Genomic DNA, 23,636 nt, shown 5'->3' with positions numbered 1-23,636 from the left:
CATTTCAAACATTTGTGGTGTAATGAATGATCTTTGTTAAACATGTATTCTGTAAAGTGCCATAGTCTTTTTATGTGTAGTGTATTTAAATATATATCATATAAAATACATACACAATTTGTGTGAAAGATGTGCAATAACAAAGGTGTATATATATATATATATATATATATATATATATATATATATATATATATATTGGAAACTGGACAGGAGTCGAAACGGGGTGTTTCTGTTTTGGCAGAGGAGAATCACACATTTTTTACTTGCATGGCCTCATCATTAGCGTTAAACAATTTTAATGCTACAAAAATTTTATGTGAAGAAATGACTGCTATGAACTCATTTTCTCTTAGGTCTAAAATAAAATAATCACTCTAAGTGAGTGAAGCCAGACCCAGTTAATGCTAATCTTTCATGTGAAATGTGAAGCTCCCATGTTGCCTTTTTCTGTTGGTGTGATAACTAGTAATTGGTACATTCTCACTAGAGAGCTATTTCTTAACATAAACCAGGTTAATGCTACACCACTGTTCTTAGCCATGAGTCTGGCTTAGAATGGAGTTCTCTGTGCAATAACTTTTGGCCACTGGAAATCCCTGGCCTCCAGTTGTGTTTGGGTACCAATGACTCCATTGGCCCCAAGAGTTGAAGGGATGACTGGGATTTCAACTGAGATTGTGGTGAAAATCCACCCAAGGCTGAGGGGGGCAAGAGGTGCTTTGGAGGAACTTGGCACCATTTGAAATTCAGTAGCCATTTTTATGCATATGTATTTTCACAATGTGCTCCTCAATTTGAATTAAACCAGATTTTGCAAACTCAAAAAATAATAAAATAAAATCTGGAATGAAACAAGGATGTCCACTCTCTCTACTACTCTTCCATATAGTAGTGGACATTCTAGCAAGAGCAATAGGCAAGAGAGAAACATAACGGGGATCCAAATAAGGAAGAAGTAAAACGATCCCTTTGTACAGATGAAACTATCCTGTATTTACAGACCCTGTACCTACCTTCCCAAGTTAGTAAAGGTGTTGCTAACCTTTAGCAATGTAGCAAGGGTATAAAATCCACAAGAATCAGTAGTCTTTCTTTGTTACCAACAATGGGAACATCCAGGTTGAAATCCAAAAAACAACCTCATATGTATTAGCCTCAAAATCAACTCAAATCTAAACAAAACAAAACAACAACAAGAAAACTACGAATAAATTTAACCAAAAATGTGAAGGACTTCTACTGTGAAAATTTAAAAATATAAAAAGAGAAATTGAAGGAGATTCAAGGAAATGCAAAATCTTTCAATGCTTTCACAAATAACATTGTGAAAACTGCACTACTGCCCCCAAACAATTGACAATGCACTACCCATCAAAATCCCAACAATATTCTTCAATACAGTAGAGAAAGCAATCCAAATTTAATATGAAATTAGAGAATTACAGATGAAAAAGTAGGCTTAGAAATGAACTCATGGGCCTATAATCATCTTACATACACACACACACACACACACACACACACACACACACACACACACACACACACACACACACACACAAACACACAATGGAATTCTATTCACCCATTAGAAAGGATGTCTTTTCACCAGTCTTAAGGAAAATGAAAGGCTTGGGAAATTTATGCTAAAAGAAAGGAATGCAGACGCAGAAAAATACAGGTTTCATGGATTCATTCATTTATGGTAGCTAAAAGGTGCCTACAAATCTACAAGTAAACAAGACAGATTCTACCCCTTCCCAGTTAGAATGGCCATTATCAATAAAACTAATAAGAGCAAATGCTGCCATGGGTGTAGCCAATTGGGAACCTCCCTGGGCTGGCTTTGAACCATGATCCTCAGATCTCAGCCTCCTGAGTAGTAAGGATTACAAGCGTGAGCCACCAGCACCCGTCTCCAATTGGGAATTCTATTACAGTGTTGGTGGGAAGTTAAACTTGTTCCACTCCTCTGGAATGCAGTATGGAGTTTCCTCAAAAGACTAAACATAGATCTCTCATGACCCCGTAATTCCCCTCATGGGCAGTAATCTAATAAATAAACAAGCTCACATTAACGCTACAAGCATAACCATATTCAGGGCCTGGGCCCAGAGTTCAAGGACTGGAAAAATATGTTACCACTGTTGGTATTTGATCCCGAAAATATGAACTTTTTGACATAAGATAACAAACCATTGTATTTGCAGTAGCTAGGACAGGATTTAAATGTTGTGAGTGATAAAATGGCTTCTTTGTTGAATGTTAGGAAAAGATGTAGGCAGTCCAAAAAAAGGGAGATTTTTTTGGTCTTGGTCCAAGGGCTTTAAGTCTGGGCTTGTGTACTGTCTCTGAGCTCTTCAACACAAATGGAGATAAGAGTCTCAGGGACTGTCCTGCCAGGCTGGCTTTGAAAAGCAGTCCTCAGTTCTCAGCTTCCTGAGTAGCTAGGATTACAACTGTGAGCCTCTGGCACCAGGCTAAAAATGGGGGATTTTTAAAAAAGAAAATCCCCCTCTTCATCTATGTCTAAACCTCACATATCACTATTAGAACACTTCACCCTCAACTCCATTTCATCAGACATTTGTAAATTTTCTGTTTTCCTTCACGTGGGAATACTGCAGTAAATATCAACTCAGCTGTGGGAATGGATCAATTGTATGGTATTTGCTAGCACATAAATCAGCACATCAAAACAAATGAAACCCTCATTTGGAATATTTTTTCTTTTTTTATTACAAATCTGTGCTTGATTCCTTCCTAATGTGATATTGGACCTCGTAACTGAGTGATGACGTTTTCTTTCTCTTCAGCAATTGGCTTTCTCCTACATGTGGTCAAATATTTAAGAATGCAAAGATTTCCATTGATAATTCATCAAGCTGACCTCTAAGAGAATGCACATATCTGGAATTTGGTCTGCTGTCTTGTTCTTATATGCACAGGCTTTCTAAGATTTATTTGCTGTACAAGGAAGTGTATTTTCCAATCTTCGTGTGACCAATTTTAGTCTCTCTGATCAGTCTTTTGACCCTCTCTCTGAAGTCTTATTTCAGTCTGCCTCATAAAAATATATTAGTTATCAGATAAATGACTCTCAGCTTCCGTATTTTGCCTGACTTCATGTAGGCTGTGATAGTTGCCCTGAGTTGCTGTTCCTACTGGAGTTGTGTTTTGTTTTGTTTTTAGAGGCCTAGGATTACTATTCAAGGTAGTAGCTTCTCTGGACCCCTTTCATCCCCAGGCCTAGAGTCAATGGGTTTTTTCCTAAAGATACTAAGAACAGCTGAATAAATTCCTGTTTTAATTGTCTCAAAATGAGGCAATCCGGCATCCTTGCAAAGCCATGGATAATCCAATGTAACCACTTAAAAAATGGTCTATCAAGATGGCTTTTCAAGGTTGACTGTGAAAAATGTTCATTTCCAAGTCAACAACATAAAACAGATCACATCCCTGGGAGCTGACTTTTGGAAAGAAGGTACCCCTTCCTTCCTTCTTTTATGATAGACCAAACCATAATATTCTGCAGTTGTGGTCAGCCTTGAGCACATTTCCCTTATAATATTCTGTAGTGTAAAAGAGGACCAACTATCAAAATAAAGGTGAAAATACTTATCTACTACACACTGATTTATCTTTTTTATATCTGTTCTTATTTTCATTACATCAAACATGGATAATTTAAACTTGGGATTAAACAAGTGGCAAAATATTGATAGAATAAACATTCAGTTTACCTTCATATATCCAATATAATACACTTAACCCTTTATGGAAAAAATAAATCCAACAATAGAAACAATGGCAGGGATATAAAATAATCCTCAACTCAGAAACTCAGTCTCTCTATAAATATTTATTTGGTAGAAAACAATAAAATTTAATTAATGAATGTGACTTTTAAGTATCATCAGAAACACTCCTCATATACATAATTGTTTATAATTTTATAGATGTCACCTTGGCAAGAATTTAATATGCATGTAGAAATCAAATTTCCACAATTTAAGCTAGATGAGAGGAGCCAAACTCTGATGTACTGTGTGGTGTGAATATTACCACAGTGCTGAACCCTTCCACCTAATACCAAGTCATGTGCAATAATTTATTATTTGATGTTAAGATGAGTGCGAAGTGTAGAAAACACTTTGAATTATTACATTAATTCACAGAAATGAAACAATAATTATGTCATTCGTTTAAATTCTAATGCTTCTCAATTTTACAATTCATGCTATATATTATTGAACTTAGTTTCACTTTCTATTCTATAGCTACTGAAATTAAAATTATATATTAAACATTCAATATTAAGAAATCAATAAGAAGTAACCTAATTTTAAAATGATATACTATTAAACTGTGATTTGAAGTATAGTTCCAACAAGTTGTGAGGTTAAGAAAACATTACTAGAATTATTAGTAACATTTTATAACTTACCAGCTTGTTATTTGTTTACTAATTGTGTCATTTTTTATTCTTGGTCCAAGTTATCTCTTCACCTTAATTGTTTAGTTTTCTATTTTATCTCTATTGGTTTACTGATTGTACATTTTGTTTTCCCTTTTTAGTGACTGACATGAGGCTGAAAATCTGCATCCTAGTTTATTACTTCCTATGTTAAAGTCAAATTACTGCTCTCCACAGCTGTTTCACTCTTCTTTGTATAGTACAGTATTTCCCCGCTCACATCTCCTGTATTGCTGCTTGCTATCATGTATTTTATGTTTTATATTTAAATTTTATTGTCAAGTTAATGTACAGAGGGGTTATAGTTACATAAGTAAGATAATGAATTCATTTCTTTTATAACTTGTTATCCCTTCGCACATTTTTCTCCCTCTTTCATCCCAATGCCCCCCAAGACTATTTCCAACGTATTGTCTTGTGAGTATCACTGTTGCATAAGTTCCCCCTTTTGTCCTTTGTCTCACCATTTTGCTTTTTCCCTTGCCCTTAACTAGTTCAGATCAACATATTTACAATATCCAGGGTATCAAAATCAAATACAGTTCCTACAGAGGATAAACCATAGGCGTGGAAAACACAAAAGGATAAAAAGAAATCACATATTACATTTAGAACAACAAGAAATAACATATCTTGGAGATCATTTCCCTTGGAATCACCACACACCCTCATATGTACATAGCTATTGAGCTATTCTTCTCATCTACTAAGATTATCCTTGATGTACACAATAATGCTCCCCTATTACACAGTAATTGCACTTCTTGGCATTTACCCAAGTGATCACAAACAAGATCACACTAAAGCTACCAGAACAATTATGTTTATCACAGTATTATTTATGATAGCTAGGCTAAGGAATAAACCCAGACACTCCTCAGTAGATCAATGGATCAAGAGAATGTCACACACACACACACACACACACACACACACACACACACACACGGAATACTATGCTTCCATCAGAAAGAATGATACCACCTCATTTGTACTGATATGGAAGATCTTGGGAAAAAAATCATATTAAGTTATGTAAGCCAGACTTAAAGAAACATAGGTCCCATGGTTTCCCTTATTTGGAATTATTAGTTTACATCTAGGATAATCTCATGTATTTAAATTTGACATTTTGTTCTATGTTGAGCATACAACATTATTGCTACCTTGTTTGTTATTTCTGCAAACAGGCAGGTATATTTAAAGAATTACGTTCATGTCATCCATTACTGAAGGAAGAACATCTAAAAGAGCAGCCCCTACTAGGAAGAACAACTCCTACTCATTTAGCTTCATTCCTATCTTATGCCAGTATTGTCCTCTGTATCCTCATGTTGTACATCAAATTGTATACTTGGTCATCCTGTATATTTACTATCTTCTACATTGTGACCTAAATGCCCCAGCAATTCCAGTTTGCTTTACTTTAAAAAAATTATCTCATAATGATTGAGGTTGGTGTGTGTGTGTGTGTGTGTGTGTGTGTGTGTGTGTGTGTGTGTGTGTGTGTGTGTGTGTGTGTGTGTGTATGCGCGCGCGCGCGCGTAGTTTTACAGGTATCAGAAGACAACATTTTTCTTCATTTAGAATACATTTTTCAGGTCATTGTAAGCTATGCCTAATTGGAGAAATCTCTTGCTATTTTAAAGATGAAACAGAAAAATATATTTGTGCATGCACCACAGTTGTTTTATTAGTCTGTTGTTGAACACTTAACTTCTATTTATATCTGGGCAGCTGTTGTGGACAATGTGAATAACAAACAACTACACATATATTTTCCAGTTACCCAGAGAGAAATAATCAAATGATTGGTGTGTCAGATGGTATTTCAACTTTGCATTTCTTTAGAAAACTGCAAATTACTTTCTACAATGAGAATACTAACCTGTATTTTGAACAAGAGTGTAGAAAATTTCCTTTTCTCACACTCTCACCAACATTATTACATTTTGAGTTTTTTAAGGGCAGGTTTTTACAATGTGCAGAACCCCAGCCTGGCCTTAGACCCAAATCCTCTTACTCCAAACTGCTAAATGCTTGGAATTACAAGCCTTTTAACCACACCTGGTTCCTTTGATTTTTTTGATAAGAGTTGTTATAGTTATGAAGTAGTATCATAGTAATTTTCAATTGCATTTCTATAATGACTTCTGTTCACAAAGCTTTAACCTAGCATAGAAGTGGTATTAAACACAACTTTGTAAACACACTGGCGCTTTTCAGGACTTTTTGGAAAACGTGTCTATTCAGAACTTTTGTCCATTTTTAATCGTTTCTTGTTAATCTCATTTTTAATCTCTCTATACAAAATCAATACTTAATTCAATATAGTAGAAAGAAAAAAAATTAAGCAACTCCTAACATTTTTCAATTTTCAATAATATTATTTAAATAATTTTTTTTTACACTTAAGACTATATAAATAAATTTAGTTAGACCTTTTACAAGGCTATATGTATTTTATTTATTTTTCGTTCATGGCTCTTTCCAAAGCCTGCGTGTCTAATTTTTCTAGGTTTCTTTCAGTCCCATGTAGTTCAGATTTCAAACTGAAGTATAAATGGAAAGAAGCACAGAAACAATAGAGTTCCTCTCATCTGATGATGCCTCTACAAGAATGAGGAAAGAGTTCAATCTTCTAAGGACCTTTGATTGGCTATCAAAAAGAGAATTCATTCCTCTAGGTCTTCCCTATTTTTGCAATTTAACTTAAATGATGTAAAACACAATATACTACTCAGAGACTTTTACGTTTTCATCAGTTTTGCACATTTTAATATGGACTTCACCTCAGTCTACAACATTCCTTCATTATTCTGTCCCTGATGTTTTTATACTGTCAAGACATAATAAAACCAGTTTGATTTACAGCATGAGAAGTTATCCACCTGGCTGACTTTGAAGCAGAGCATGGTCAATAGACAACATTCCTTCTGGTTTCTCATTACATGTAATGGCTTTTGTAATACTGATTGCATTCTATTTAGTATTTTTTAAAAAAAACTGCTGGCTAGTTTGTGACCATTTGGGTAAATGCCCCAAAGTGGTATTGTTGGATCATAGAGGAGTTCTATGTGGAGTCTTTGGAGGAAACTCCATACTACTTTCCAAAGCTGTTGAACAAGTTTACACTCCCAACAATAATGCATTAAGGTTCCATTCTGTCCACAACCCCACCAGCATCTGTTGTTTTTAGAGTTCATGATTATAGCCATTCTAACTGGGGTGATATGGTATCTCAATGTTGTTTTGATTTGCATTTCTTTTATGGGTAGAGAGGTTGAGCATTTCTTCATGTGTCTATTGGCCATACTTATTTCCTCTTCAGAAAAGTTTCTCTTTAAGTCTTAAGCTCACTTATTTATTGGACAGTTGTTTCTTTGAGGATTTGTCGTTGGGGGATTTAGTTTTTTTGGGTTCCATGTATATTTTAGATATGAGACTCTTGTCCATTACCAGCACAACTATGTTTATTGAAGCATTATTTATCATGGCTAAAATATGAAACAAACCCAGATGTCCCTCACTAGATGAAAGGATGAAGAAAATGTGATATATATATATATATATATATATATATATATATATATATATATATATATATATATATATATATATATATATATATATACACACAATGGAATTCTATGCCTCCATCAGAAAGAATGACATTGCCCCATTTGTTAGGAAATGGAAAGACTTAGAAAAAATTATATTAAGTGAATTAAGCCAGGCCCAAAAAAACATAGGTAATAGGTCCCATGGTTTCCCTTATTTGGAAAAACTATTATATGTCTGAGACAAGCAGAAAAGGTCAGATAAGTTGATGTTAGGTGAAATGAACCCCAAGATAAGGATTCAATTGATTTTTTTCTTTATTGCAATTGTTTCAAACATTTATAAGATTATTTCTTTGTTGATTTGTATGTCCATCCCCCATGGTATAACCCATGCTTTCACTGTATTTGTTGTTGGTATAGCTTGTGGAGGGGAAAGGAAAAAACAAATCATTTAAATAGGGATGCAGGTGACTCATTGTAATAATGAGATGTACAAATCCTTATGTCGAAAAATGAAATTTACATCTTTGGTGGGGAGGGAGAGTTTATGGGATGAGGAGTGTGGAGGGAGATGGGAAGGGATGGGAACAAGAAGCAAAGGAGGCATCAATGCTTGATAAGAAATATACTCATTATCTTGCCCATGTAATTGTAATTGTTATTCCTAGCAGTTTATGTTAAGTATTTCACAAGTTTTTTTTCTCTTAATTCTGAAGAAAACATTTGCTATAATTCTAATATTATTAACATTTTAGTGTTAGGAAATATTGTAATTAAAGGCACTAAGTGCATGGCCCAAATACACACAGTGGGGAAAGAAATGATTCAAAATTTCAAAAAGTAAGCAATAAAAAAGTAGGTAAAATCCTCTCCATTCCCTTACTCTTTCAACTCAATATTCATGCTGTCCAAGAAATAATAGCATAGCAATTATTTCCCACGGTAATTGTTTTCTGTCACATTTTCTCTTCAACACAATGTTGGTGACATTGGGTTATCATGCTCAGAGCTGAGCTCATAAATTTAGGTCTAAAGAGAGCCAAATTTCTTCTGTAGCACATTTCCAGTATACATTTTAAAAAGTACTAAAGGTCTGGGAAGGTGGCTCAGTGGTAGAGCGCTTGCCTTGCATGCATGAGGCCCTGGGTTCGATTCCTCAGCACCACATAAGCAAAAAAGAAAAAAAGGCGGAAGTGGCGCTGTGGCTCAAGTGGTAGAGCACTAGCCTTGAGCTGAAGAGCTGAGGGACAGTGCCCAGGCCCAGAGTTCAGGCCCCACGACCGGACCCGCCCCCCCCCAAAAAAGCAGTACTAAAACTAGCTGGTAGCTGGAGGCTCACACTTATAATCCTGGCTACAAAGGAAGCTGAGATCTGAGGAATGCGCTTCAAAGCAAGCCCAGGCTGGAAAGTCTGTGACACTCTTATCTCCACTAAACAACTAGGAAAGCAGAAGTGGCACTGTGCCTCAAGAGGTAGAGCACTCACCTTCAGCTGAAAGGCGCAGGGAGAGCAACCAAGCCCAGAGTTCATGCCGCATGACCAATTTAAAAAAAAAAGATTAAAACTTTTAAATACCATCACTTACTGTCTTTTAAGAATCCAAAAATGAAATAAATTCACATATAATCACTCCAAAATGCTTTAAAAGTGGGAGATGGTAAACAAGCCTCCATGAAGTAAATTTTCTTCTACTTTTTAAATTATTCTGAAAGCCTTGTGCTGGTTGGTCACACCTCTAATTCTGTCTACTCGGGTATCTGCTCAGGAACCTGAGATCTGTGGATAACCGTTAGAAGCGAATCAGGACAGAAAATATTCATGAGATTATTTTTAAAAAATTACAATGGAATTCTATGCCTCCATCAGAAAGAATGACATTGCCCCATTCGTTAGGAAATGGAAAGGCTTGGAAAAAATTATATTAAGTGAAGTAAGCCAAGCACAAAGAAACATAGGTCCCATGGTTTCCCTTATTTGCAATATCTAGTATATGTATGAGTCAAGCAGAAAAGGTCAGATAATGTGATGTTAGGAAAATGACCCCTTACATATGTATTTAAATGATTTTTCTTTCATGAATTTTTTTCTAACGCATTTATAAAATTATTTCTTTATTGCTTTGTATATCCCTCCCCCACAGTATAACCCCTGCTTTCACTATATTTGATGTCAGTATAATTTGTGGAGGAGAAGAGGAAAAACCAGTTGTTTAAGGATACAGGTGGACACGTTGAAACAATGAGAAGTACAAGTTGTCATGTCGAAAACGAACTTTACAACTTTGGTGTGGGGGGGAGGATGGGATGGGGGGTGGGGGGAGGCTGGGAAGGGATGTGAAGGGTAAACAAAGGAGGAGGGTTCAATGCTTGATAAGAAATGTACTCATTATCTTGCCCATGTAATTGTAACCCCTCTGTACAGTATGTTCACAATAAAAAATAATAAAAATATTAAAAAAATGAATGAACTAGCAAAGAGCCAAGAATGGAGATGTAGCTTATATAGTAGCTCATCAATCTAGAGAAGAATGGCCTAGCGGGACCTTGACGCACTGAATTCAAACTCTGAGAATGAAAATGCGCAGGCATGCACATACACATACATACACAAACACACATTTATTCAAAATATCTGCATATCAGTGTTTTGCATTAATTTCTTTGTTAATGATATTATCCGGGTAAACTAGGGGAAATATTCTCTTCCATCCCATAACATTTTTATATTTTTTATTGTAAAATACTGTACAGAGTGGTTACAGTTACACGAAAAAGTAATAGTTCATTTCCTATCAAGCATTGTTACCTCCTCCTTTGTTTTTCCCTGCCATCCCTTCCTTCCCACCCCCACAAGTACACTCCCCTTCCCTACCCTCCTAAATTGTAAAGTTCGTTTTTCAACAAACTGTCTTGTGCGTCACATTGTTGCAATGGGTCATACTGTAACCTTATTTAACCGTTTTGTTTTTTCCCTTTCCATCCCCAAATTAGAGAAGTGTATATACAAGATGGAGGTGCACCAACATCAGATACAGTGTAAACAGGGGTTTAACTGTGGGGGATGAACATACAAAAAATCACATTGTACATTATAAATATATTAGAAACCACAGGAAGAAATAAAAAACCACTTGTGTCCTTATCATGGGGTTCATTTACCTTAACATCATCTTATCTAGTCATATGCACATGCTTTTGACCTTTTTTTTTAATTGTGAAAATACCATACAGAGGAGTTACAATTACATGGAAAATGTAATGAGTACATTTCTTATCAAGCATTGTTGCCTACTCCTTTTTTTCGCCTTACCATACCTTCTTTGCTTATCCCAGATATGCATTAGTTATTGCAAATAAGGGATACCACAGGCCCTATGTTTCTTTTTTTTTATTGTGAAAATGCCATACAGAGGGGTTACAATTACATGCGTGAGTTATTGAGTACATTTTTTTATTGTGAGAATACTGACAGAGGAGTTACAATTACATGGGCAAGAAAACGAGTACATTTCTTATCAAGCATTGTTGCCTCCCCTTTGTTTCCCCTTCCCAACCCTTCCCACACTCCACCACTTTCCCCACCCTGTCCTCCTCCCCCCAAAGTTGTAAAGTTCATTTTATGACATAATAACTTGTACATCTCATTGTTGCAATGGGTCCACTTGCTCCTCCTTTGTTTCCCCTTCCCATCCCTGCCCATCTCCCACCCCCTACACCCACCAACCCCTCCACCACCCCAGCCCCCCCCCCACTGTCCACATCCCTTAACACCCGGCCCAAATCATTTTTTGACATAACGACTTGTTCATCTCATTGTTGCAATGGGTCCACCTGCATCCCTTTTTAAATGATTTGTGTTTCCCTTCCAGTGCACAAAATATACCAACATCAAATACAGTGAAAACAGGGGCTTTAGCTTGCAGGAGGAACATACAAAGCAACAAAGAATTCATCTTATAAATATCTTAGAAACAATCGCAAGAATTAAAAACCATTTGAATCCTTATCTTGGGGTTCATTTTGCCTAACGTCAACTTATATGATGTTTTCTGCTTGTAGCAGACACATACTAGTTATTGCAATTAAGGAAACCATGGGACCTATCTTTCTTTGGGCCTGGCTTACTTCACTTCTTTGGGCTGGCTTAATTCACTTAATATAATTTTTTCCATGTCTTTCCATTTCCTAACAAACTGGGTGATGTCATTCTTTCTGATGGAGGCATAGAATTCCAGTACACACACCAGTACACACACACACACACACACACACACACACACACACACACACACACACAAACACACACACACACACATTTTCTTGATCCATTCATTTACTGTGGGGCCTCGGGTTTGGTTCTGTATCTTAGCTTTGGTAAATAATGCTGCAATGAACATAGTTTTGCTGGTAGTTTTAGTATGGTCTTGTTTGTGATCATTTGGGTGAATGCCCAAAATGGGATTGCTGGGACTTAGGGGCGCTCTATTGTAGTCTTTTGAGGAACCGCCATACTACTTTCCAAAGTCTTCGAACAAGTTTAAACTCCCAACAACAATGCATTAAGGTTCCCTTCTGTCCACATCCCCTCTAGCATCTGTTCTTTTAAAAAATCTAGAATGCTTCACGAAGTTGAGTGTCATCCTCAGTCAGGGGCTATTCTTCTCTTTATTGTTCCAATGTTAGTGTATGTGCTACTGAATTGAGCACAGAACATTTTTTATACATAAAGTGTAATTGATTTTCTTAAACTAGACAATTCCACAAAAATTAAATTCAAAAGAATTGTCGTGAAATTTTAGAACCATGTATTTCTTACATAAGAACACATTTAAGAATAAAGTCAAGTTTGACATGTCAAAAACAAAATAATACCAGATATTTGTTGTTCAACAGATGTGTAGGAGGAGGAATTCAATTATTCTGTACAAGGAACTTGCCATAATGAACACTATAGAAAGTGTTAAGTTTTGTTAAAAGTTTTAATGTTTTAAATATGTTTAATTTTGGGAATTTGCTCATATATGCCAAAATTAAGACTATTTAGCAGGTTGTAAGACTTTTTCATAAAGCATTTAAGATTCATGGTACATACTACTAAATATGTACATTTCAGAGTTTATAGAAACTTTACTAATGAGAAGTTGCAAAGTGTTTGTGTAAAGAAGCAGATTTAAGACATTAACTGCACAGTTTCTGTTTAAATTTAAAGGCTTCTTTACTTTATATGTTAGTGAGGAACAAATGATGGTATAAGCCATATACAAATGATGAGATGAACCATAAATAATAATCTTAATAATAATAATAATAATAATAATGATAATAATGTTTAAAGGCTACTCATAGCCTATAAAATTCTTGTTGAACATCATAGACTTAGGCAGTTTTAAATGTACAGCAATATGATAATAAATCGAATATGTAGTACATTTCAAATACTGGAAACAGTGGTAATTGAATTTTTTATTTTATTAATCATTAATATTTATATATTGGTTTTCCTTATTTGTAGCATTGTTTTCCTTGTTGTAATATAAAACAACTTTTTGTAAGTCATCATTAGGAAGTACTTTGAGAATGTTATTGGGATGGCCACAGTGTTTATTATAGGTATATGTGAATTTACAAAGAGCAAAATTAATAAGAACAAAATATTGATTAAAATTTTATCAATTAGAATCTGAATCAGGAGTGTTGATAAATGTTCACAGCTAACATCTTAGCCCTAGACTGAAGCACTAGTGTTACAATGTTGAGCACACAAAAGTGAGAGAACTGTGTTTTGTTTTGTTTTTGTTGGTTTTGGGGCTTGAACTCTGGGTCCTGGGTGCTGTCTCTCAGCTCTTCAGCTCAAGGCTAGTGGTACTACTTGAGTCACAGCACCTCTTCCATCTTTTTCTGCTTATGTGGTGCTGAGGAATCAAACCCAGGACCTCATGCATGCAAGGCAAGCACTCTACACTGAACCACCCTCCCAGCACCTGAGAGACTGTGTTTTAAAAAATCATCTAAACAACATTTACTTTCTGTTTTGTGTTATATAATGAAATAAAGAATATCTTTTTATATTTTTGAATGGTCATACTTCTAAATTTATATTAAATTCAGTCACTTTATCCTTTTCAAAGTCATGTAATATCTCTGAGAGTTTGCTTCTGTAAAGATTGTTTTTGCATTGATAATTTATTCTGAGTCATTTTTATTTTTTATCAAAATCACTTTATACTTTATGGTGTTTTGTGTTTTTTTAAGTGTGAAAATACCAGACAAAGGGGTTACAATTAAATGGGCAAGGTAATGAGTATATTTGTTATCAAGCATTTTTGCATACTCCTTTGTTTCTCCTTACTATCCCTTCCCATCTCACCCCCCTTACGTCCCATTTCCCCCTCCCCTTTCCCCCAACCAAAGTTGTAAAATTTGTTTTTCGACATAATGTCTTGTATATCTCATTATTGCAATGGATCCACCTGTATCCCTATTTAAAACATTTTTCCCCTTCCCCTCCACAAATTATACGAACATCAAATACAGTGAAATACCATGCGGGAGGGACTTAAAAAGTAACAAAGAAGTCATCTTATAAATATGTTAGAAATAATTACAGAAAAGAAAAAAATTTGAATTCTTATCTTCGGGTTCACTTCACCTAACATCAACTTATCTAACAAATTCTGCATGTCTCAGACATACACCAGTAATTGCTAATAAGAGAAACCATGGGACCAATGTTTCTTTGGGCCTGGCTTACTTCACTTAATATAATTTTTTCCAAGTTTTCCATTTCCTAACAAATGGGGCAATATCATTCTTTCAGATAGAGACATAGAATTCCATTGTGTATATATTCAACATTTCCTTGATCCATTCATCTACTGAGGGACATCTGGGTTGGTTCCATATCTTAGCTATGGCAATGCTGCAATAAATATATCTGTGTGGTAGCTTTAGTATGGTATTGTTTGTGATCATTTGGGTAAATGCCCAAAAGTGGGATTGCTGGGTCATAGGGGAGCTCTATGTGGAGTCTTTGGAGGAACCTCCATACTATCCAAAGTGGTTGAAAAAGATTACACTCTCACTAACAATGAAGTAAGGTTCCCTTCTGTCCACATTCCCTCCAGCATCTGTTGTTATTAGAGTTCTTGACTATAGCCATTCTAACTTGGGTGAGGTGATATCTCAGTGTTGATTGATTTGCATTTCTTTTATGGCTAGGGAGGTTGAGCATTTCTGCATGGCTTTATTGGTCACCCTCCTTTCCTCTTCAGAGAAGTTTCTCTTTATGTCTTTAGCCCACTTATTTATTGGGCAGTATTTTCTTTGAGTATGTGTTGTTGGGGGATTTAATTTTTTGATTTCCAGGTGTGTTTTAGATATGAAACCCTTGTCGGTTGTATGGCTAGTGAAGATCCTCTCCGATTCCGTGGGCTTTCTATTGATCCTGCTAGCTATGTCCTTTGCCATGCAGAAGCTCTGCAATTACATGCAATCCCATTTGTCCAACCTTTCTTTCATTTGTTGTGCTTTTGCATTTCTTTTCAGAAAAATCCAGCCTTTGTCAAGGAGACCTAGGGTTTATCCTATTCCATCCTGTAATGTTTTCAAAATATCTGCTTTGACTCCGAGGTCTTTGATCCATTTGGATTTGATTCTGGTACAGGGTGATATATAAGGATCTAGCCTTAATTTTCTACAAGTGATTAACCAATTTTGCCAGTACCATTTACAGAACATCCTTTCTTGATTTTATCTTTTTAGATCCTTTATCGAATATTAGATGATTATGGGTCTGTAGGTTCATTTCCGGGTTTTCAATTCTATTCCATTGTTCCTGAGATCTTTTCTTGTGCCAGTACAAAACTGTTTTAATTACTATGGCTTTGTAGTAGAGTTTGGAATTTGTTATTGATATACCTCCAACACTGTTCTTTCTGTTAAGGATCGCTTTTTTCAATTGGGGGTCTTTTGTTGTTCCATATGAATTTTTGGATTGCCTCTTCTATTTCCTTGAAGAATGCGGTTGGAATATTGATAGGTATGATATTGAACTTGTAGATAGCCTTGGAAAATATTGCCATTTTCACAAGGTTCATCCTTCCTATCGAGGAACATGGGAGGTTTTTGCCACCTTCTAAGTTCTGTTTTGATTTCCTTTTTCAGATTTTTAAAGTTTTCATCATAGAAGTCCTCACTTCTTTGGTTAAGTTAATTCCTAGGAATTTTATTTTTTGTGGGGCTATTACAAATGGAAAAGCTTTCTTGATTTGAGCCACACTTTTCTCATTGTTGGCATACAGAAAAGCCAATAATTTTTGAGGGTTAATTTTATACCCTGCTATTTTTCCAGGTTTGAATCAGCTTGAGTAATTTGGGAGTGGTGTCCTTGGGATTCGTTAAGTACAAGATCATGTCATCTGCAAAGAGGGAGAATTTTACTTCTTCTTTCCCTATTTGGATCCCTTTTATGTTGGCATATTGTCTTATTTCTGTAGCTAGGCATTCTAATACTAAATTGAACAGAAGTTGAGAGAGTGGACATCCTTGTCTCATTCCTGAGTTAAGAGGAAATGGCTTTAGTTTTTCACCATTAATTATAATGCTGGTTGTAGATTTTCCATATATAGTTTTTATTGTATTGAGGAATGTTCCATGGATTCCTAATTTTTCCAGAACCTTCATCATAAAGGAGTGTTGGATCTGGTCCAATGCCTTTTCTGCATCTGTTGAGATAACCATGTGGTTGTAATCCTTGCTCTTGTTGATGTGATAAATTATATTAATTGATTTGTGTATATTGAAACAGGTTTGCATCCCTGAAATAAATCCTGTATATTGGTGTATGATTTTTGGATGAATTGTTGAAGTCGATTGGCCAAAATTTTGTTGAGAAGTTTTGCATCAATGTTCATCAATGTAATGGGTCTATAGTTCTCTTTCTTTGATGAGTCCATGCCTGGTTTTGGGATGAGGGTTATGATGGCTTCATAGAATGTGTTCGGTAGTGAACTATCTCTTTCAATTTCATTGAAGAGTTGGAGTAGTATTGGTATGAGCTCTATTTTGAAGCTCTTGTACAATTCTGCTGTAAATCCATCAGGTCCTGGGATTTTCTTACATGGGAGGTCTCTTTTTGCTGTGTCTATCTCAATGCTTGATGTGGGCCCCTTAATATGCTTTAACTTCTTGGTTTAGTATTTGCATGTTGATAATTGCTAGCAAAAGGTCCATTTCTGCCAAGTTTTCAAATTTATTAGCATAAGGATTTGAAAATATTCCCTTATAATGTTCAGAATCTTGGTTGTTTCTGTGGTGTTGTTTCCATTCTCACATCTGAGTTTATTTATTTGGGTGTGTTCCTTCTTTTTCTAATAAGATTTGCTATGGGTTTGTCAATTTTGTTAATTTTTTCATAGAACCAACTCTTTGTTTTGTTGATTCATTCTGGTTTTTTTTTATTTCTAATTCGTTTAACTCGGATTTAATGTTAATTATTTCTTTCCATCTATTGAATTGGGGTTTATCTTGGTGCTCTTTGTCAAGGTGGTTCAGATGTCTCATTAAGTGGTTGGTTTCAGATCTCTCGAATTTGTTGGTGTAGGAACTCAGAGCTATAAACTTGCCTCTGAGTACTGCCTTTGCAGTGTCCCAGAGGAGCTGGTAATTTGTGTGTTCATTTTTGTGGAATATCATGGACATTTGAATTTCCATTCTAATCTCTTCCATGAACCCCTGGTTATTCAACAGTGTGTCATCCAGCCTCCATGTGTTACAAGACTTTTTTGGTGTTGAATTCTAATTTTATTAACTTGTGGTCTGAGAGGATGCAAGGTGTAACTTCAATGTTTCTGAATTTGGACAAGTTTGTTTTGTGACCTAAAATGTGATCTCTTTTGGAAAATATTCCATGAACTGCAGAGTAAAACGAGAATTCTGATGTTACTGGGTGAAATATTCAGTAGATGTCTGTTAAATCTATTTGCTCTATGCATTTGTTTAAATCTGCGGTTTCCCTGTTGATTTTTTTTTGTTGATTAGATCTATATAGTGGGGATAGTGGTGTGTTAAAATCCTCAACAACTAATGTCGTTGGATCCATGTGAGATCTGAGGGAAAATAGGGTCTCTTGGATAAATTTTGGTGCTTAATTGTTTGGCAATAGCATATTTAGAATTGTAATATCCTCCTGAAGTAGAGAACCCATAAGTCATATGTAGCGACCTTCTTTATCTCTTTACACTAATTTTAATTCGAGGCATATTTTATCTGATATTATTATTGCAACTCCTTCCTGTTTATGGCAGCCGTTTGCTTCGTAGATTTTATTCCATCCTTTCATTAACAAAATGTGTTTGCTTTTGTAGGTAAAGTGTGCCTCCTGAAGACAGGAGATAGAATTATCTTGCTTTTTAATCCAACTAGACAGTCTATTTCGCTAAATTGGAGCTTTAAGTCTGTTAATGTTGAGAGGTAGGACTGAGAGGTGTTTGGTAGCTCTTGCCATGCTATCCACCTCCTTGGGGGCTGTGGAAACTTGGTTTTTCCTATGGTTCTTGGATTCTCAGTTTGGGTGTGGTTTCTTAGCCCTTATTGTGGTCTTGTTGGTTTTCTGTGTGTAGGTCATCTTTAAGTATTTTTTATAGGGCTGCTTTGGTGGAGATATATTTTTCAGTTTTTCTTTGCTATGGAAGGTTTTTACTTGACCTTCGGTTATGAAGGAGAGTTTAGTTGGGTACAGTAATCTTGGTTGAAAATTGTTTGTCTTCAGAGCATGGCATACACCCTGCCAGCCTCTTCTTGCTTTACTTATCTATGCTGAAAAATATGAGATGATTCTACTTGGTTTTCCTTTATAGATGATTGATCTTTTCTCCTTGACATTTTTAAGATCTTATACTTGATCTGAATTGGTCCTGTGTGGATTATAATGTGACAATGGGAAGTGCTGTTCTGTCCTGGTCTATTTGGGGTTCTACAAGCATCTTGTATCTGAATAGGCCTATCTTTTTGAATGTTTGTTAAGTTCCCTGCTAGGATCCTGTTAAACAAATTTCCTCAACAATTAACATCTGTCTCTACGTGCTCCTCTATACCATTTGTCCTAGTAGGCCTTCTGATTGTGTATTCCAAATGTTGAATAGATCTATCATATTTCTTGGATTTGTCTTGGATAGTTGTATGTTCTTTCTCTATAATACCTAGGCTGTCTTCAATCCCCAAAATTCAATCTTCTGCATGCTCTAACCTACTGTTGAGACTTTGTACTTTGTTTTTTATTTCTTTTCCTTCTACTTTGTCGGCCTTGATGGCTTCAAATTCTTTGTTGGAGCCTTGTTTTAGATCTTCTATGAACTTCTTTACTTCCTTAATTTGGTGTTCTCAAATCACTTAGTTGATTGGTTATGGATTACTTGGACTCCGATTCCTGCTGTCAGGCTCCATTCAGCATTCCCTGTGTGGTCGCCCTGAATTCTTTCAGCTGTCTGTTTATGGATTCCATGAATGCCTATATTGATCTTTGTCTATTCTCATCCCAATGTCACAATTCCTGTGTTATGCTTTGATTAGCTTCCTCACGTTCATGCAATTCCTGTAGTTACCTTTGACTGTTCTCAGCCTGCTCACGCAATTCCTGTGTCTCTTTTCATCTGTTCTCTGCCTGCTCACGCAATTCCTTTCTTTCTCTTTGACTGTTCTCAGCCTGCTCACGCAATTCCTTTATTTCTCTTTGACTGTTCTCAACCTGTTCACGCAATTACTGTATCAGTCTTTGAGTAGTTTCCTCAAAGTCACGAAATTCCTGTACTAATGTTTGGTTTGCCTCCTCTCTCTCTCCCTATCACGTTCAAACTGAGTCCTTTGCAAGCTTTCATTTTTTTCATTCACCACGTTTACCAGTAGTGTTTGTAGTGCTTTGCAGGAACTCTCCTCCGGATTATTCATTAACTGTTCTGTCACTGGATTATCATGAATGGGAGTTGAGATACCCAGACTTGCCATTTTTCTCGTGTTTTCCGGCTTGTTCTGCACACTTGATATGAAAGTCACACCAATTTTTTTTTTGCTAAAACACTATTTTAAGGCAAGCATCAACCAAAGTCCTGTAGTTGCATAGTCAAAATGGCTGCAGATAGAACCTAGTGTAACGGATACAATCTATTCAACATCAAAAAACTATGCATTAATGGGCTAAGAACAGCAAAGATGAATTTTTCAAATCAGAAATTATTATGTTTAGGGAGAAATGTGGGGAAAAATAGAATTAGAAATATGTGGAGAAGTTAAAGTAAATTTAACCAAGTCCTAATCTCAGAGAGGGAAAGGGATTAGACAGAATGATAGGAGAGAAATTAAAAAGAAGATAATAAAAAATGAACAAAAATTTAAATTTAAAAAGTGAAACATTTAAAAATTATGTAACTTTAAAGAAGTGATATTGAGAGAAGAAAAGGATAGGATGACAGGAGGGGATGATAGAAAGGAGACATGAAAAACTAAAAAATAAAAATTCTTAAAATATTTACTTGAAAATTATATGGTATATAGATATAATACTCCTATTAAACAGTTAAGCCTAAAAGTTTGTGAATTAGATAATACATTTCTGGATTAATTATGTACACAATGGGGGATAAGTTCTAATAATTGATGAAGGTATTTATCTGGGGATGAGGCAAAACAGCAATTAAGTCACACACACACACAAAAGACAAAAAAAAATGAAAAGAATCAAAAAAATAAAAACAATTTAAAAAGGACCACATGTCAATAGCGATTTTTTTAAAAGGCACACACACACACACACACACACACACACACACACACACACACACACACACACACACACACACACACACGCACACACACACACACCCCTAAAATAAAAATTAGGAGAAGAAGAAAAAACGATTAATAGAAAACAATTAAAAAATTAAAAAAAATAGTACCAAAAAGAGTTGTTTAATTTTCCGGGGTGTGTGTGTGTGAGGAATGGGAAGATCCTGTATCTTCCCTGTGTCTGTAACCAATCTCTTCGTGGAGTCTTTGGTCTGCTTGTGGTGTTTGGTTTTCCTGTGGCCTGATTGATTTCTTACATCAGTTTGTTTGAGCAGTCAATAAAATGTTCCGCTTTATCCAGGATATTGTGATCCTCCTTCAGGCTAGTTCAGTGGGAGGGAGATCTGCTTTGAGTATCATGAAAGAGAAAGATGGCTGTTTCCTCTAGTTTGGAGATGCTGTGATGAGGCTACGTTCTGGGTAGAGTTGAGGCGTTTCAGCAAACAGTAGCTTTTCCCTGAGGGGCTAGCTCTTGAGACACTCCCAGACCCCAGCCTGGAGACATTCTCAAGGTTTATGTTTATTGAATTTCAATTAATTATCTAGGCTGCTGTAGGTAGGGGCAGCATCTGGTTCTGTTAACCCAGTGAAGATATTCACTCCTCTGGGGGGCAGAACTCTCTCTGCTTGGGTTAGGTGACTGTTTCCTGGGTGGATCTGAGCCTGGAAGGTCAGGTCAGATACCTGTGACCTACTAAATGACTCTTTTGTTTTCTTCCAAGGCCTGAGTTGGAGCTAGTTGCTCTGCCTGGCCTTTCTCAGTATCAAAGATGATATCTGTTGGGATGGGGAGGGGCAGCCTTCCCTCTTCTGCTCCATGAGAAGGAGTGAGGATGTCAGGATTCTACTCAAACAGGAGTCTTTGTTCCTGGTTATCTCTGGTCTGTGATCTGCAGGATGAATTTATCTGCTCCTTTTCATTTCTTGTTGGTGTTGAGTAGAATCCGCTCACCCACTGCATATGGCGCCTTTGTCCTGGACACTCTGTTGTAGATATGGTGGCTATAGGTGCCACAGATGTTGCCACAACCGTGGCTACTGGCAAGTGCTCAGATCTGTCTTCTTGCCTGGATCTTCCCTCTCTAGTCAAACTCTGTGTACAGTGTTGGCACACTTGGTGTGATAATCTAGGCTAGTACTGTTCACTGGAACACTAAAACTGCTTTGTATGTGAGAGCTTGTTTAGCCTCCAGGTTCTCCTCAACCATCTTCCTCCGACCTCCACGAAACGCTTTATATTTTATGTTGATTGGTTATTATGCAACAAATACCTTCAAATGTACATGTAGTGTCAAAAGATAGGCATATGAATATTCTCATACAGCTCTTATTTATCTGTTATGCACTTTCAAAATTATGATATTTCTCTCTCTACTCTCTAACATTTCCTCACTTTCTCTTTCATGCTTCATGTCTGCTGCTTAGAAGTTCTGGTGGTCTACTATTATCCTTCAGGATCCACTGGTTTGTGGGAACATGATATGGACAATCAGTCACCTTTGCCTTATTGAGGAGTTACAACTGTGATGTGATATTATTATTTGCCATTCTAAATGGTAAAACAACAGATCTAGGAATTCCTTTTCAATTTTATTACTATTATAAATTTTATCTCATAGGAATAATTGGGATGGATAAGATACTTTTAACCTGTGACATAAAAGTACGTTTCCTTTTACAAACAACCTTTTCCTTTGAGTATCAGTGAGTAACTACATGTAATGAAAACAAAGCTATCCTATGGAAAGTAGACTAAAAAACAAGATAATGAGGAAGTGAGTACAAAGGATAACCGTCATAGAGCACAGATCCTTAGAGCAGGTTATCATGTACACTTTGTGAGAATGACAATGTGTTAGGAACTATACATTAAATCACTGAACACTTGATATATATCTGCAAATATATTTATATATTTACATTTGTTTATATATGCATATATGTATGTGCCCTTATATATGTACACATGTATGTTAATATACTCACAAATACACACATACATATATCCATGTATACATGCACACATGGAGAAAGACACATAGTTACAGTCAACATAAGTTTCACTAGTTGTTGAATATTCCTTAGATGGAATTCTTGGAACCAAATATGTTGAAGATGTATTTGTCTCTAAGAGTTCTTTTACCACTCCTCTTATCTCTTTTTTTTTAATTAATTTAATTTTATTTGTGAACATACTGTACAGAGGGGTTACAATTACATGGGCAGGATAATGCGTACATTTCTTACCAAGCATTGCACCCTCCTCCTTTGGTTTACCCTTCACATCCCTTCCCAGCCTCACCCCACCCCCTCAATCCCAATCCTTCTCCTACTCCCCCTTCCCCCACCTCCTGCACCGACATTGTAAAACTCGTTTTGGACATGACAACTTGTACTTCTCATTGTTGCAACAGGTCCACCTGTATCCTTAAACAACTGGTTTTTCCCCCTCTCCTCCACAAGTTATACAGACATCAAATATAGTGAAAGCAGGGGTTATACTGTGGGGGAGGGACATACAAAGCAACAAAGAGATAATCTTATAAATGCGTTACAAACACATGCATGAAAGAATAAAAAACATTAAAATACATATCTAAGGGTTCATTTTCCTGACCTCACATTATCTGACCTTTTCAGCTTGATTTATACATATACTAGATATTGCAAATAAGGGAAACCATGGGACCTATGTTTCTTTGGGCCTGGCTTCCTTCACTTAATATAATTTTTCCAAGTTTTTCCATTTCCTAACA

The 23,636-nt window shown here is 36.0% G+C and overlaps 1 non-coding gene across 1 annotated transcript; it reads right to left on the bottom strand.

Moving 5' to 3' along the window:
* Positions 1-12,648: 12,648 nt before the first annotated feature.
* Positions 12,649-12,750, bottom strand: LOC138815127 (U6 spliceosomal RNA). Its single transcript, XR_011368182.1, has one exon. It is a non-coding gene; the product is annotated as a U6 spliceosomal RNA (small nuclear RNA).
* Between the last annotated feature and the right edge of the window lie 10,886 nt (positions 12,751-23,636).

Source organism: Dipodomys merriami, unplaced genomic scaffold (genome assembly GCF_024711535.1).
Source record: "Dipodomys merriami isolate MVZ:Mamm:240054 unplaced genomic scaffold, mDipMer1.0.p SCAF_624, whole genome shotgun sequence".
NCBI lineage: Eukaryota > Metazoa > Chordata > Mammalia > Rodentia > Heteromyidae > Dipodomys > Dipodomys merriami.
The sequence above is the reverse complement of the archived record's forward strand: the minus strand, read 5'-3'. Positions and strand labels throughout refer to the sequence as shown.